This window comes from Macaca nemestrina, chromosome 1 (assembly GCF_043159975.1).
Source record: "Macaca nemestrina isolate mMacNem1 chromosome 1, mMacNem.hap1, whole genome shotgun sequence".
NCBI classification, from domain to species: domain Eukaryota; kingdom Metazoa; phylum Chordata; class Mammalia; order Primates; family Cercopithecidae; genus Macaca; species Macaca nemestrina.
Window position 1 is genome coordinate 224024387 of NC_092125.1, and position 13574 is coordinate 224037960.

Consider the following 13574-nt stretch of genomic DNA (forward strand, 5'->3'; position numbering starts at 1 on the left):
AAGATGGTGAAATACAAAATACAAAACTTAGAAGGATGTGGTGACAGGTGCCTGTAATCCCAGCTACTTGGGAGGCTGAGGCAGAGAATTGCTTGAACCCGGGAGGCAGAAGTTGCAGTGAGCCGAGATCCTGCCACTGCACTCCAGCCTGGGCAACAGAGCGAGACTCCGTCAAAAAAAGAGAAAAAAGAAACGAAGTCTCTAGCCATAAAATGTACTTCTCAGGGTAATTTTTTGTTTGTTTGTTTTTTGAGACAGAGTCTTGCCCTGTTCCCCAGCCTTGAGTGCAATGGTGCAAACATGGCTGACTGTAGCCTCGACCTCCGGAGCTCAAGCAATTCTCCCACCTCAGCCTCCCAAGTAGCTAGGATCATAGGCGCATGCCACCATGCCAGGCTAATTTTTAATTTTTGTAGAGATAGGGTCTCACTATGTTGCCCAGGCTGGTCTCAAACTCCTGGGCTCAAGTGATCCTTCTGCTTCAGCCTCCCAGTGTGTTAGGATTACAGGCATGAGCCACCACACTCAGTCCCCAGGGTCTTTTACAGGATGAATCTCTCTAATACACTTTTTAGTACCTTTACAGTTGTGTTCTAACTTGTCTAAGTGATGGAGTTTCCACTACTTTCCTTAGGAGAAGCTTTCCTATAATATCATAAGTAACAGTGTCTCAGAGTTGTTTGTAATATGTAGCCCATATTTTCATTGTTTGGTTCAGTTTATTTCATTTAAGCATTACATTACCTCCTTTGGACTGTGCAAAATACTCTGTCTGCCTCCCTTGGTAACTACCAAGCATCAGGACCTTAGTTAGTTCTTAGAATTACCTGGAAACCAGCAAAAAAAAAAAAAAAAAAAAATTATATATATATGTGTGTGTGTGTGTGTGTGTTTTACCAGGTAACAAATAAAAAGGAGACCACAGAACAAACTGAAACATGACACTGAAATAAAAGTTATGCCTCAGGCCGGGCGCGGTGGCTCAAGCCTGTAATCCCAGCACTTTGGGAGGCCGAGACAGGCGGATCACGAGGTCAGGAGATCGAGACCATCCTGGCTAATACGGTGAAACCCCGTCTATACTGAAAAATACAAAAAACTAGCCGGGCGAGGTGGCAGGCGCCTGTAGTCCCAGCTACTCAGGAGGCTGAGGCAGGAGAATGGCATAAACCTGGGAGGTGGAGCTTGCAGTGAACTGAGATCCAGCCACTGCAGTCCAGCCTGGGCGACAGAGCGAGACTCCGTCTCAAAAAAAAAAAAAAAAGTTATGCCTCAGTGGGTGGATCACCTGAGGTCAGGAGTTCGAGACCAGCCTGGCCAATATGGTGAAACCTTGTCTCCACTAAAAATACAAAAATTAGCTGGGCGTGGTGGCACACACCTGTAATCCTAGCTACTCAGGAGGCTGAGGCAGGAGAATCACATGAACTCAGGAGGCAGAGGTTGCAGTTAGCCTAGATAGTGCCACTGCACTCCAGCCTGGAGGACAGAGCAAGACCCCATATCCAAAAAAAAAAAAAAAAAAGCCTCCTAGTTAATGAAAAGGTTTTTGTGAAGGTAAATTCTAGAATTTGTAATATTTTAGGACAGCTTTTAATCAAGTGCCAGAGCATAGAGAGCTCACCAGGTCAAGATATTTTTTTCTGATAATCTTCCTGATAATCTACAAAACTACAGCCAGCCATCTTGCTGATCTTAGATCTACAAAGCCACCTACAACTGTAAGGATATGCTGTTATCTCGGCTGCCATCAGAGATCATCTCCTTCATCTGGACTCTGGATTCCTTCCTCTCCTTTCTCTCTCACCTTCTCCAGGATTTTGGTCCAGCATTTATCCCCTCATCTGCAACATCACACCCTCTCTTCTCACTGGACACAGCTGTGGTAGGAACACCAACTGTCTTTCATTTATGTGTTTGTTTGTTTGTTTGAGATAGCAGTTTGTTCTGGAATCCGGGCTGGAGTGTACTGGCATGGTCACTGGCTCACTGCAGCCCCGACCTCCTGGGCCCAAGCAATCCTCCCACCTCAGCCTCCTGAGTAGCTGAGACTACAAGCATGCACCATCACACCCAAGTAACTTTTGTATTTTTTGTCGAGACATCGTCTCCCTATGTTGCCCAGGCTGGTCTCAAACTCCTGGCCTCAAGTGATCCTCCTATGTCAGCCTCCCAAAGTGCTGGGATTACAAGTGTGATCTTTAAACACATACTAACTTGGCCAGGCATGGTAGCTCACACCTGTAATCCCAGCACTTTTGGAGGCTGAGGCGGGTGGATCACCTGAGGTCGGGAGTTCGAGACCAGCCTGAGCAACATGGAGAAACTCTGTCTCTACTAAAAATACAAAATTAGCCAGGCATGGTGGTGCATGCCTGTAGTCCCAGCTACTCGGGAGGCTGAGGTAGGAGAATCGCTTGAACCCAGGAGGTGGAGGTTGTGGTGAGCTGAGATCATGCCATTGCACTCTAGCCTGGGTAACAAGAGTGAAACTCTGTCTCGAAAAACAAAACAAAAACAAAACCAAAAAAACAAAATACTAATTTTAAAAACTCTGTAGCCAGCCTACAGTATTATGTGATAGCAGCCTGAACAGATTTAAGACAGGGAAGGATCCAGGCACAGTGGCTCATGCCTGTAATCCTTATGTTGCCCAAGCTGGTCTCAAACTCCTGGCCTCAAGTGATCCTCCTACGTCAGCCTCCCAAAGTGCTGAGATTAAAAGTGTGATCTTTTTTTTTTTTTTTTTTTTGAGGCGGAGTCTCGCTCTGTCCCCCTGGCTGGAGTACAGTGGCGCGATCTCGGCTCACTGCAAGCTCCGCCTCCCAGGTTCCCGCCATTCTCCTGCCTCAGCCTCCCGAGTAGCTGGGACTACAGGCACCCGCCACCAAGCCTGGCTAATTTTTTGTATTTTTAGTAGAGACAGGGTTTCACCGTGGTCTCGATCTCCTGACCTTGTGATCCAACCGCCTCGGCCTCCCAAAGTGCTGGGATTACAGGCGTGAGCCACCGCGCCCGGCAAAAGTGTGATCTTTAAACACATACTAACTTGGCCAGGTGTGGTGGCTCACGCCTATAATCCCAGTACTTTGGGAGGCTGAGGCGAACCGATCACAAGGTCAGGAGATCAAGACCATCCTGGCCAACATGGTGAAACCCCGTCTCTACTAAAAATACAAAAATTAGCTGGGCATGGTGGCATGTGCCCATTGTCCCAGCTACTCAGCAGGCTGATGCAAGAGAATCGCTTGAACCCGGGAGGCGGAGGTTGCAGTGAGCCAATATCACGCCACTGCACTCCAGCCTGGCAACAGAGCAAGACTCTGTCTCAAAAAACAAAAAAGGGAGTTGAGATCAGCCTGGGCAACATGATAAAACCCCATCTCTACTAAAAATACAAAAATTAGCTGGGTGTGGTGGTGGGTGCCTGAGATTCCAACTACTTGGGAGGCTGAGGCACAAGAATCCCTTGAACCCTGGAGGCAGAGGTTGCAGTGAGCCAAGATTGCACCACTGTACTTCAGCCTGGTGACAGAGCAAGAAGACTCTATCACCAAAAAAAAAAAAAAAAAAAAAAACCTGCTTTGCAAACTCACCTAAATATTGCACCCAGAAGTTATAATGAAATCCTTATGAGCACATTGAGGAAATATCAAAAGCAAACCTCTTATCTGTGGAGAACTGAAACAAAGAGAACATTACAACATATTCATTATAGGCCAGGCGCAGAGGCTCATTCCTGTACTTCCAGCACTTTGGGAGGCCAAGGCAGGCGAATCACGAGGTCAGGAGTTTGAGACCAACCTGGCCAACATGGTGAAACCCTGTCTCTACTAAATATACAAAAATTAGCCAGGCGTGGTGGCCCATGGCTGTAATCCCAGCTACTCGGGAGGCTGAGACAGGAGAATCGCTTGAGCCCGGGCGGCGTAGGTTACAGTGAGCCATGATCACGCCATTGCACTTCAGCCTCGGTGACAAGAGCAAGACTCCATCTCAAAAAAAAAAAAAAAAAGTACTCATTTAAATATATTGACTGAATTTCACTGTCTGAGACTCCAAATGAAAAGGCAAGGCTGGGTGTGGCAGCTCATACCTATAATCGCAGCAGTTTGGGAGGCTGAGGTGGGCAGATCACCTGAGGTCAGGAGTTCGAGACCAGCCTGGCCAACATGGTGAAACCCCCTATCTACTAAAAATGCAAAAATTAGCCAGGCATGGTGGCAAGTGCCTGTAATCCCAGCTACTTGGGAGGCTGAGGCAGGAGAATCCCTTGAACCTAGGAGGCAGAGGTTGCAGTAAGTTGAGATTATGCCACTCCACTCCAGCCTGGGTGACAGAGAACGACTCTGTCTCAAACAGAAATAGAAAAAAAAAGAAAAAGAAAAGCCTATAAAATAATAGCTGTCACCACATGGCCTCTAGGGAACTTTTTGTAGTAATTGACTTGTTCTGAAATTGGATTGTGGGAATGATTGTACACCTATATACATTTACTAGAAATTATCAAACTGTACACTTAGGTGCATTTTATGGTACATAAAACATACCTCAATAAAGCCATTAAAGAAAAACACCTCAAGTCCAACAGAGTCCAAAAGTAAAAAAAGAAAAAGAAAGAAAAATAAAACCTCCAAGAGTCATATTCCAAAAAATTAAATTTTTATTACAAGGGGCCACGCTTGTAATCCCAGCATCTCAGTAGGCTGAGGTGCGTGAATCACTTGAGGCCAGGAGTTGGAGGCCAGTCCAACCAACATGGTGAAACCTTGTCTCTACTAAAAATGCAAAACTTAGCTGGCCATGGTGGTGTGCACTTGTAATCCCAGCTACTCGGGAGGCTGAGGCAGGAGAATTGCTTGAACCCAGGAGGTGGAGGTTGCAGTGAGTGGAGATCACACCGCTGCACTCCAGCCTGGTGACAGAGTGAGACTCTGTCTCAAAAAATATATATATATTGGCTGGGCATGGTGGCTCACGCCTGTAATCCCAGCACTTTGGGAGGCCGAGGTGGTGGATTACAAGGTCAGGAGTTCAAGACCAGCCTGGCTAACACGGTGAAACCCCATGTCTACTAAAAATACAGAAAAATTAGCCGGGCATGGTGGCACGTGCCTGTAATCCCAGCTACTCCGGAAGCTGAGGCAGAGAATTGCTTAAACCTGGAGGGGTGGAAGTTGCAGTGAGCCGAGATCATGCCACTGCACTCCAGCCTGGGCAACAGAGTAAGACTTCTGTCTCAAAATATATATATATATGTGTGTGTATATATATGTTTATAATATATATTACAAGTGGAATTGAAATGCTGTTTCTCCTCCTCTTCCTCTCCTCCCTTCCTCTCCCTTTTTCCCCCCCTTTAATGGCATCCAGTGTGTGGATCATGGAAGTGCCTGCTTTGAAGATCTTTCTTTGCTAAGGATAAAGCTTCCAAACTGGTGGTGCTGAAGCGCCAACATCTAGTAATAATTTCATGAAAATATATATATATAGGCCGGGCGCGGTGGCTCAAGCCTGTAATCCCAGCACTTTGGGAGGCCGAGACGGGCGGATCACGAGGTCAGGAGATCAAGATCATCCTGGCTAACATGGTGAAACCCCGTCTCTACTAAAAAATACAAAAAAACTAGCCGGGCGAGGTGGCGGGCGCCTGTAGTCCCAGCTACTCGGGAGGCTGAGGCAGGAGAATGGCGTAAACCCGGGAGGCGGAGCTTGCAGTGAGCTGAGATCCGGCCCTGCACTCCAGCCTGGGCGACAGAGCGAGACTCCGTCTCAAGAAAAAGAAAAAAAAAAAAATATATATATATATATATATTTTTTTTTGAGATGGAGTTTCGCTTTTGTTGCCCAGGCTGGAGTGCAGTGGCGCTATCTCTGCTCACTGCAACCTCTGTCTCCCAGGTTCAAGCAATTCTCCTCCCTCAGCCTCCTGAGTAGCTGGGATTACAGGAATCTGCCACTTTGTCCGGCTAAGTTTTTGTATTTTTAGTAGAGACGGACATTCACTATGTTGGCCAGGCTGGTCTCGGACTCCTGACCTCGGGTGATCCACCCACCTTGGCCTCCCAAAGTGCTGAGATTACAGGTGTGAGCCACCATGCCCAGCCCATGGAGATTTTTGATCAGTCTCTTTAGAATCAAAATTTGAGAGATCCAGGCAGAGTCAAAATCTGCAAAGGTTCTTTATGAACAGCAGAAACACTAAGTTTGAACTGGGTGCAGTTGCTCATGCCTATAATCCCAGCACTTTGGGAGGCTGAGGCGGGAGGATCACTCAAGGTCAGGAGCTTGAGACCAGCCTGGCTAACACAGTGAAACCCCATCTCTCCAAAACAAAAAGAAAAGAGACCGGGTGCGGTGGTTCACGTCTGTAATTCCAGTACTTTGGGAGGCTGAGGCAGGCAGATCACCTGAGTCAGGAGATTGAGACCAGCCTGGTCAACGTGGCGAAACCCAGTATCTACTAAAAACACAAAAAGTAGTTGGACTTGGTGGCACACACCTGTAATACCAGCACTTTGGGAGGCTGAGGCGAGGTCAGGAGCTTGACACCAGCCTGGCTAACACAGTGAAACCCCATCTCTCCAAAACAAAAAGAGACCGGGTGTGGTGGTTCACGTCTGTAATTCCAGCACTTTGGGAGGCTGAGGCGGGCAGATCACCTGAGTCAGGAGATTGAGACCAGCCTGGTCAACATGGCGAAACCCAGTATCTACTAAAAACACAAAAAGTAGTTGGACTTGGTGGCACACACCTGTAATCCCAGCTACTCGGGAGGTTGAGGTAGGAGAATCACTTGAACCTGGAAGATGGAGATCGCAGTGAGCCAAAATCGTGCCATTCACTCCAGCCTGGGACACAGACAGAGACTCCATCTCAAAAAAAAAAAAAAAGAAAAAGAAAAAACCACTAAATTTGTACATCTCCCCTCCCCTCTCCTTTCTTTTCTTTTCTTGAGATGGAGTTTTGCTCCTGTTGCCCAGGCTGGAGTGCAATGGACCAGTCTCGGCTCACTGCAACCTCCGCCTCCCAGGTTCAAGCGATTCTTCTGCCTCAGCCTCCCAAGTGGATGGGAATACAGGTGCCCACCACCATGCCCGGCTAATTTTTGTATTTTTAGTAGAGTAGAGATGAGGTTTCACCATGTTGGCCAGGCTCCAACTCCTGATCTCAGACAATCCGCCCGCCTCAGTCTCCCAAAGTGCTGGGATTACAGGCATAAGTATCTCTTGAGTCCAGGAGTTGGAGACCAGCCTGGGCAACATAGTGAGACCCTGACTATACAAAAAAAATTTTTTTAATTAGCCAGGTGTGGTGGTGCTTGCCTGTAGTCCCAGCTACTTGGGGGGCTGAGGCAGGAGGATCCTTTGTGCTCAGGAGTTCAAAGCTGTAATGAGCTATGATCACACCACTGTACTCCATCTTAGGCCAGAGAACGACTTTGTCTCTATTAAAAAAAAAAAAAAAAAAAAAAAAAAAAAAAGGCTGGGCGCTGTAGCTTATGCCTGTAATCCCAGCACTTTGGGAGGCCGTGGCAGGCAGATCACAAGGTCAGGAGGTCGAGACCATCCTGGCTAACACGGTGAAACCCCATCTCTAATAAAAATACAAAAAAACGAGCCGGGCATGGTAGTGGACGCCTGTAGTCCCAGCTACTTGGGAGGCTGAGCCAGGAGAATGGCGTAAACCCGGGAGGCGGAGCTTGCAGTGAGCAGAGATTGAGCCACTGCACTCCAGCCTGGGTGACAGAGCGAGACTCCATCTCAAAAGAAAAAAAAAAGGCAGGGCACCAAGGCTCTTGCCTGTAATCCCAGCACTCTGTGAGGCCAAGGCAGACGGATCACTTGACCCCAGGATTTCAAGACCAGCCTGGGCAACATGGCAAAACCCTGTCTCTACAAATATTAAAATTAGCTGGGTGTGGTGTTGCACAACTGCAGTCCCAGCTACTCAGGAGGCTGGGGTAAGAAGATTGCTTGAGCCTGGGATGGAAAGGTTGCAATGAGCCAAGACTGTGCTGCTACACTCCAGCCTGGCAACAGAGTGAGACCCAGTTTCGAAAATAAAGTAATTTTTTAAAACAGTCTTCCTTACCATGCTTTAGCAAATGTCATTGAATACTTTTTTCTTTAATAGTTAATACATGGCAGGGCACAGTGGCTCACACCTGTAATCCCAGCACTTTTGGAGGCCGGGGTGGGCAGATCACGAGATCAGGAGTTCGAGACCAGCCGGACCAACATGGTGAAACCCCATGTCTACTAAAAATACAAAAGTTAGCCAGATGTGGTAGCAGGCACCTGTAATCCCAGCTACTCAGGAGGCTGAGGCAGGAGAATCACTTGAACCTGGAAGGCGGAGGTTGCAGTGAGCCAAGATTATGCCATTATACCCCAGCCTGGGCAACAGAGTGAGATTGTCTCAGGAAAAAAAAAAAAAAGTTAATACATGTAAGTTTTTAGGAATGTTTCAAAATTTGTGACTATTTCTTTTTTTTTTTTTTTTTGAGACGGAGTCTCGCTGTGTCTCCCAGGCTGGAGTGCAGTGGCGTGATCTCGGCTCACTGCAAGCTCCGCCTCCCGGGTTCACGCCATTCTCCCGCCTCAGCCTCCCAAGTAGCTGAGACTACAGGCGCCCGCCACGACGCCCGGCTAGTTTTTTGTATTTTTAGTAGAGACGGGGTTTCACCATGTTAGCCAGGATAGTCTCGATCTCCTGACCTCGTGATCCACCCGCCTCGGCCTCCCAAAGTGCTGGGATTACAGGCTTGAGCCACCGCGCCCGGCCCAAAATTTGTGACTATTTCTATGAAAATTCCAGGGCATTTCAAGTTTTCTTATGCTATAATTAGTAATAATAAGGCCGGGAGCAGTGGCTCATGCCTGTAATCCCAGCACTTTGGGAGGCCAAAGCAGGCGGATCACGAGGTCAGGAGTTAGAGAGCAGCCTGGCCAACATGGTGAAATTCTATCTCTACTAAAAATACAAAAATTAGCTGGGCATGGTGGTGTGCGCCTGTAATCCCAGCTACTCAGGAGGCAGGAGAATCACTTGAACTCAGGAGGTGGAGGTTGCAGTGAGCCGAGATCCCACCACCATTGCACTCCAGCCTGGGCAACAGAGTGAGACTCCGTCTCAAAAAACAAAAAATAGTAATACTCTGAATCGATGGCATCCATTAACCAGTTTGGCTTTGCTGACAGTGTGGTACATTATGATTTACATTAACTCCATCAGTGTCAGTATTTTATGTAAATTAACCACAAATTTAAATCTTTTGCTTCACTCTCTCATTACTTGGATTATCAAATAATTCAAGAACTTATTCATTGCAGTGATTCAAAATTTATACTTATAATGAATTACTGCTTTTGGTATGACCTAGAAACTTTTTTTTTTGTTACAATACTTCTGAGTGGCAGAATAATATATATTGAATTCATCACTCATTTTTATGGCTGTTTCATATTCTCAGGTCCTAGTAATAATAATAGTGAACCTCTAGGAATATATGCTGAATTGAATTCAATCTAAGCAATTATGATTAAATACTTGTAAAAGTTAACTATAGTAAACCTCAGAGAAGATAGCCTCTTGCTTTTATGGGTTTTTTTGGTAGAGATAGGGTTTTGCTCTGTTGCCCAGGATGAAGTGGAATGGTGTGATAATGGCTCACTGTTGCAACCTTGAGGCTGAGGCAGGAGAATGGTGTGAACCCGGAAGGCGGAGCTTGCAGTGAGCCGAGATCGCGCCACTGTACTCCAGCCTGGGAGACAGAGCAAGACTCTGTCTCAAAAAAAATAAATAAATAAAGAGTTTAACAAAACACACAACCAAGAAAACAAATGAAGCAACAAAAGCAGAGAGTTATTGAAAATGAAAGTACACTTCACCAGGTGGGAGAGGCCCCAGTAGCCACTCAAGGGCCCTGGATACAGAATTTTCTCCAGTCCAAATACCCGCTAGAAGTTTCCCGTTGGCCACTGGGTATTCACCCCTGTAAATGAAATGAAACAGTGGCCTGTAATGAGTCTGATTGGTTGCGGAAAGCCAAGGCTGGGGGATGACAGGGTCAAGAGATGGTGACCATCCTGGCCAACATGGTGAAACCTCGTCTCTACTAAAAATACAAAAATTAGCTGGGTGTGGTGGGTGCTAATGCTAATGCATTATAATTAGTGTATAATGAGAAGTGAGGAAGACCAGAGATCACTCTCATCACCATCTTGGTTTCAGTGGGTTTTCCTGTCTTCTTTACCACAACCTGTTTTATTAGCAAGGTCTTTGTGACCTGTGTCTTATGCTGTCCTCCTATCTCATCCTGTGACTAAGAATGCCTTAACCTTCTGGGAATGCAGCCCCGTAAGTGTGGGGGGATCACCTGAAGTCAAGGTAGAGGTTGCAGCAAGCCGAGATGGTGCCACTGCACTCCAGCCTGGGCAACAGAGAGAGACTCTGTCTCAAAAAAAAAAAAAAAAGGCAACTAATTAGAGGTACTTAAAATTCCCCATCTGCCACAGAAAAGGTAGGGGTTTGCAAAGGGGTAGCCTCTGATCCTTTTGTTACTTAGGCTTGGAAAGTTAGGATTTCCCTTTCAATTTAGTTCTAGGAAGTCAGCCTGAAACAGCCTTAGGTTCCCTGCCTCCAGACTCTGTTCTCCTGCCTAAAACATATCCATGCACTAGAAGGGTGGTGCACCTGCAGAGGGCAAGGAAGCTCCACAGCCCCTCCAAACCTTGTCCCATGCATCTCTTCCGTTTGGCTGTGCCTGAGTTGTATTCTTTTTTTTTTTTTTTTTTTTTTTGAGATGGAGTCTTGCTCTGTTGCCAGGCTGGAGTGCAGTGGCGTGATTTCAGCTCACTGCAACCTCCACTTTTTGGGTTCCAGCAATTCTCCTGCCTCAGCCTCCTGAGTAGCTGGGACTACAGGTGCGCACCATCATGCCCAGCTAATTTTTGTATTTTTAGTAGAGACGGGGTTTCACCATGTTGGCCAGGATGGTCTGGATCTCTTGACCTCGTGATTTACCCGCCTCAGCCTCCCAAAGGGCTAAGATTATAGGTGTGAGCCACCATGCCCAGCCAGACTAAGAAATTCTTACCAGCCAAGTTTCTGGTCTCTCTCTGTCTCTCTGTCTGTGTGTGTAAACGGTAAATGCCACTATTTGTTTTCTCTGCAAGGGTTTGATTAGTAGAAAAAAAGGATTTGTCAGACAAGTCTTAGGCTGTAGCAAATCTGATGTACTTTGTGCTAAGAATTTGTCTTTCTGTGTTGTTCTGTAATGAAGAGGGGAGTATCACAGGATAGAACGTGGGTTTAGGATGCCTATAAGCCAAGTTTTCAAGCCAGCCCATCAGGTTGGTCAGTTACAAATGTTGCTATGGGTCTCTGAAACCAATGCCAAATGAAATTTCTCTGCCTTGTTTTATGTCCTTAAGAGCTTAACCTTATGGCCATGTGGGGATACGTTCTCTTGGTTTCTGCCATACAGAGGACAGGAATTTGGGGGTCCATGTCATAGCCCTAAAAATTATCTTGAGCAGGCTGGGCGTGGTGGCTCACGCCTGTAATCCCAGCACTTCGGGAGGCTGAGGCGGGCGGATCACGAGGTCAGGAGATTGAGACCATCCTGGCTAACATGGTGAAACCCCATCTCTACTAAAAATACAAAAAAATCAGCTGGGCATGGTGGCGGGCACCTGTAGTCCCAGCTACTCAGGAGGCCGAGGCAGGAGAATGGCGTGAACCCAGGAGGTGGAGCTTGCAGTGAGCTGAGATGGTGCCACTGCACTAGACTCCGTCTCAAAAAAAAAAAAAAAAAAAAAAAAAAAAAAATTATCTTGAGCAGTTGAGAGCCTTTGAAAGCTTGAATTTGGCTACTCCAGACTTCTGGGAATAGCAATAGAAACTGCCCAGGGCGGCCGGGCGCGGTGGCTCAAGCCTGTAATCCTAGCACTTTGGGAGGCCGAGACGGGCGGATCACGAGGTCAGGAGATCGAGACCATCCTGGCTAACACGGTGAAACCCCGTCTCTACTAAAAAATACAAAAAAAAACTAACCGGGCGAGGTGGCGGGCGCCTGTAGTCCCAGCTACTCGGGAGGCTGAGGCAGGAGAATGGTCTAAACCCGGGAGGCGGAGCTTGCAGTGAGCTGAGATCTGGCCACTGCACCCCAGCCTGGGCGACAGAGCAAGACTCTGTCTCAAAAAAAAAAAAAAAAGAAAGAAACTGCCCAGGGCCGGGTGCAGTGGCTCACGCCTGTAATCCCAGCACTTTGGGAGGCCGAGGCGGATCACAAGGTCAAGAGATCGAGACCATCCTGGCGAACCTGGTGAAACTCACCTCTACTAAAAATACAAAAATTAGCCGGGCATGGTGTCACGCACCTGTAGTCCCAGCTACTCAGGAGGCTGAGGCAGAAGAATCGCTTGAACCCAGGAGGCAGAGGTTGCAGTGATTCGAGTTTGTGCCACTGCACTCAAGCCTGGCAACAAATTGAGACTCCGTCAAAAAAAAAAAAAAAAGAAAGAGGCCGGGCGCGGTGGTGGCTCAAGCCTGTAATCCCAGCACTTTGGGAGGCCAAGACGGGGGGATCATGAGGTCAGGAGATCGAGACCATCCTGGCTAACATGGTGAAACCCCGTCTCTACTACTAAAAAATATAAAAAACTAGCCAGCCAAGGTGGCGGGCGCCTGTAGTCCCAGCTGCTCGGGAGGCTGAGGCAGGAGAATGGCGTGAAGCCGGGAGGCGGAGCTTGCAGTGAGCTGAGATCCGGCCACTGCACTCCGGCCTGGGTGACAGAGCGAGACTCCGTCTCAAAAAAAAAAAAAAAAGAAAGAAAGAAAGAAAGAAACTGCCCAATGCTGTGTGGCTCAGTAGCTAAGGCTTTGTCTTTTGACAAGGGTGATTTGGGTTGAATTCTTGGCTTCTGAAATGATTCCTTTCTGGTTTGTTGTTTGTGTAACTTTGCCATTATTAAGGTTATTTTCCCCCTCATGAATAGCTTCTGATTTCCTGTCTTGGATTTTCCTTTCTCTAAACTACCCTTGGGGAGATTCTAAATCTTGTTTGAAAAAAAAAAGAGGAACTGCTGGCCAGGCGCGGTGACTCACGCCTGTAATCCCAACACTTTGGAGGCCGAGGTGGGTGGATCACCTGAGGTCAGGAGTTCAAGACCAGTCTGGCCAACATAGTGAAACCCCAGTCTCTACTAAAAATACAAAAATTAGCCAAGTGTGGTGGCGCATGCCTATAATCCCAGCTACTTGGGAGGATGAGGCAGGAGAATTGCTTGAAGCCAGGAGCCAGAGGTTTCAGTGAGCCAAGATGGAGCCACTGCACTCTAGCCTGGGTGACAGAGCAGGACTGTCTAAAAAAAAGAAAGAAAAACAAAGAAACAAAAATCACCATCCCAGACCCCTGTCAATGTCACCACCTGCCCATCCCTCAAAGTCATCTGCCCCCCAACCCCAGAGCTCTGGTAGCTGTTGAGTTGCTTGTTTTGGCCAGCTTCCTCACTAGCCTTGAAGGCAGGAATGATAGCTTATTCATTGGTGTGTCTCTTGTGCACCTA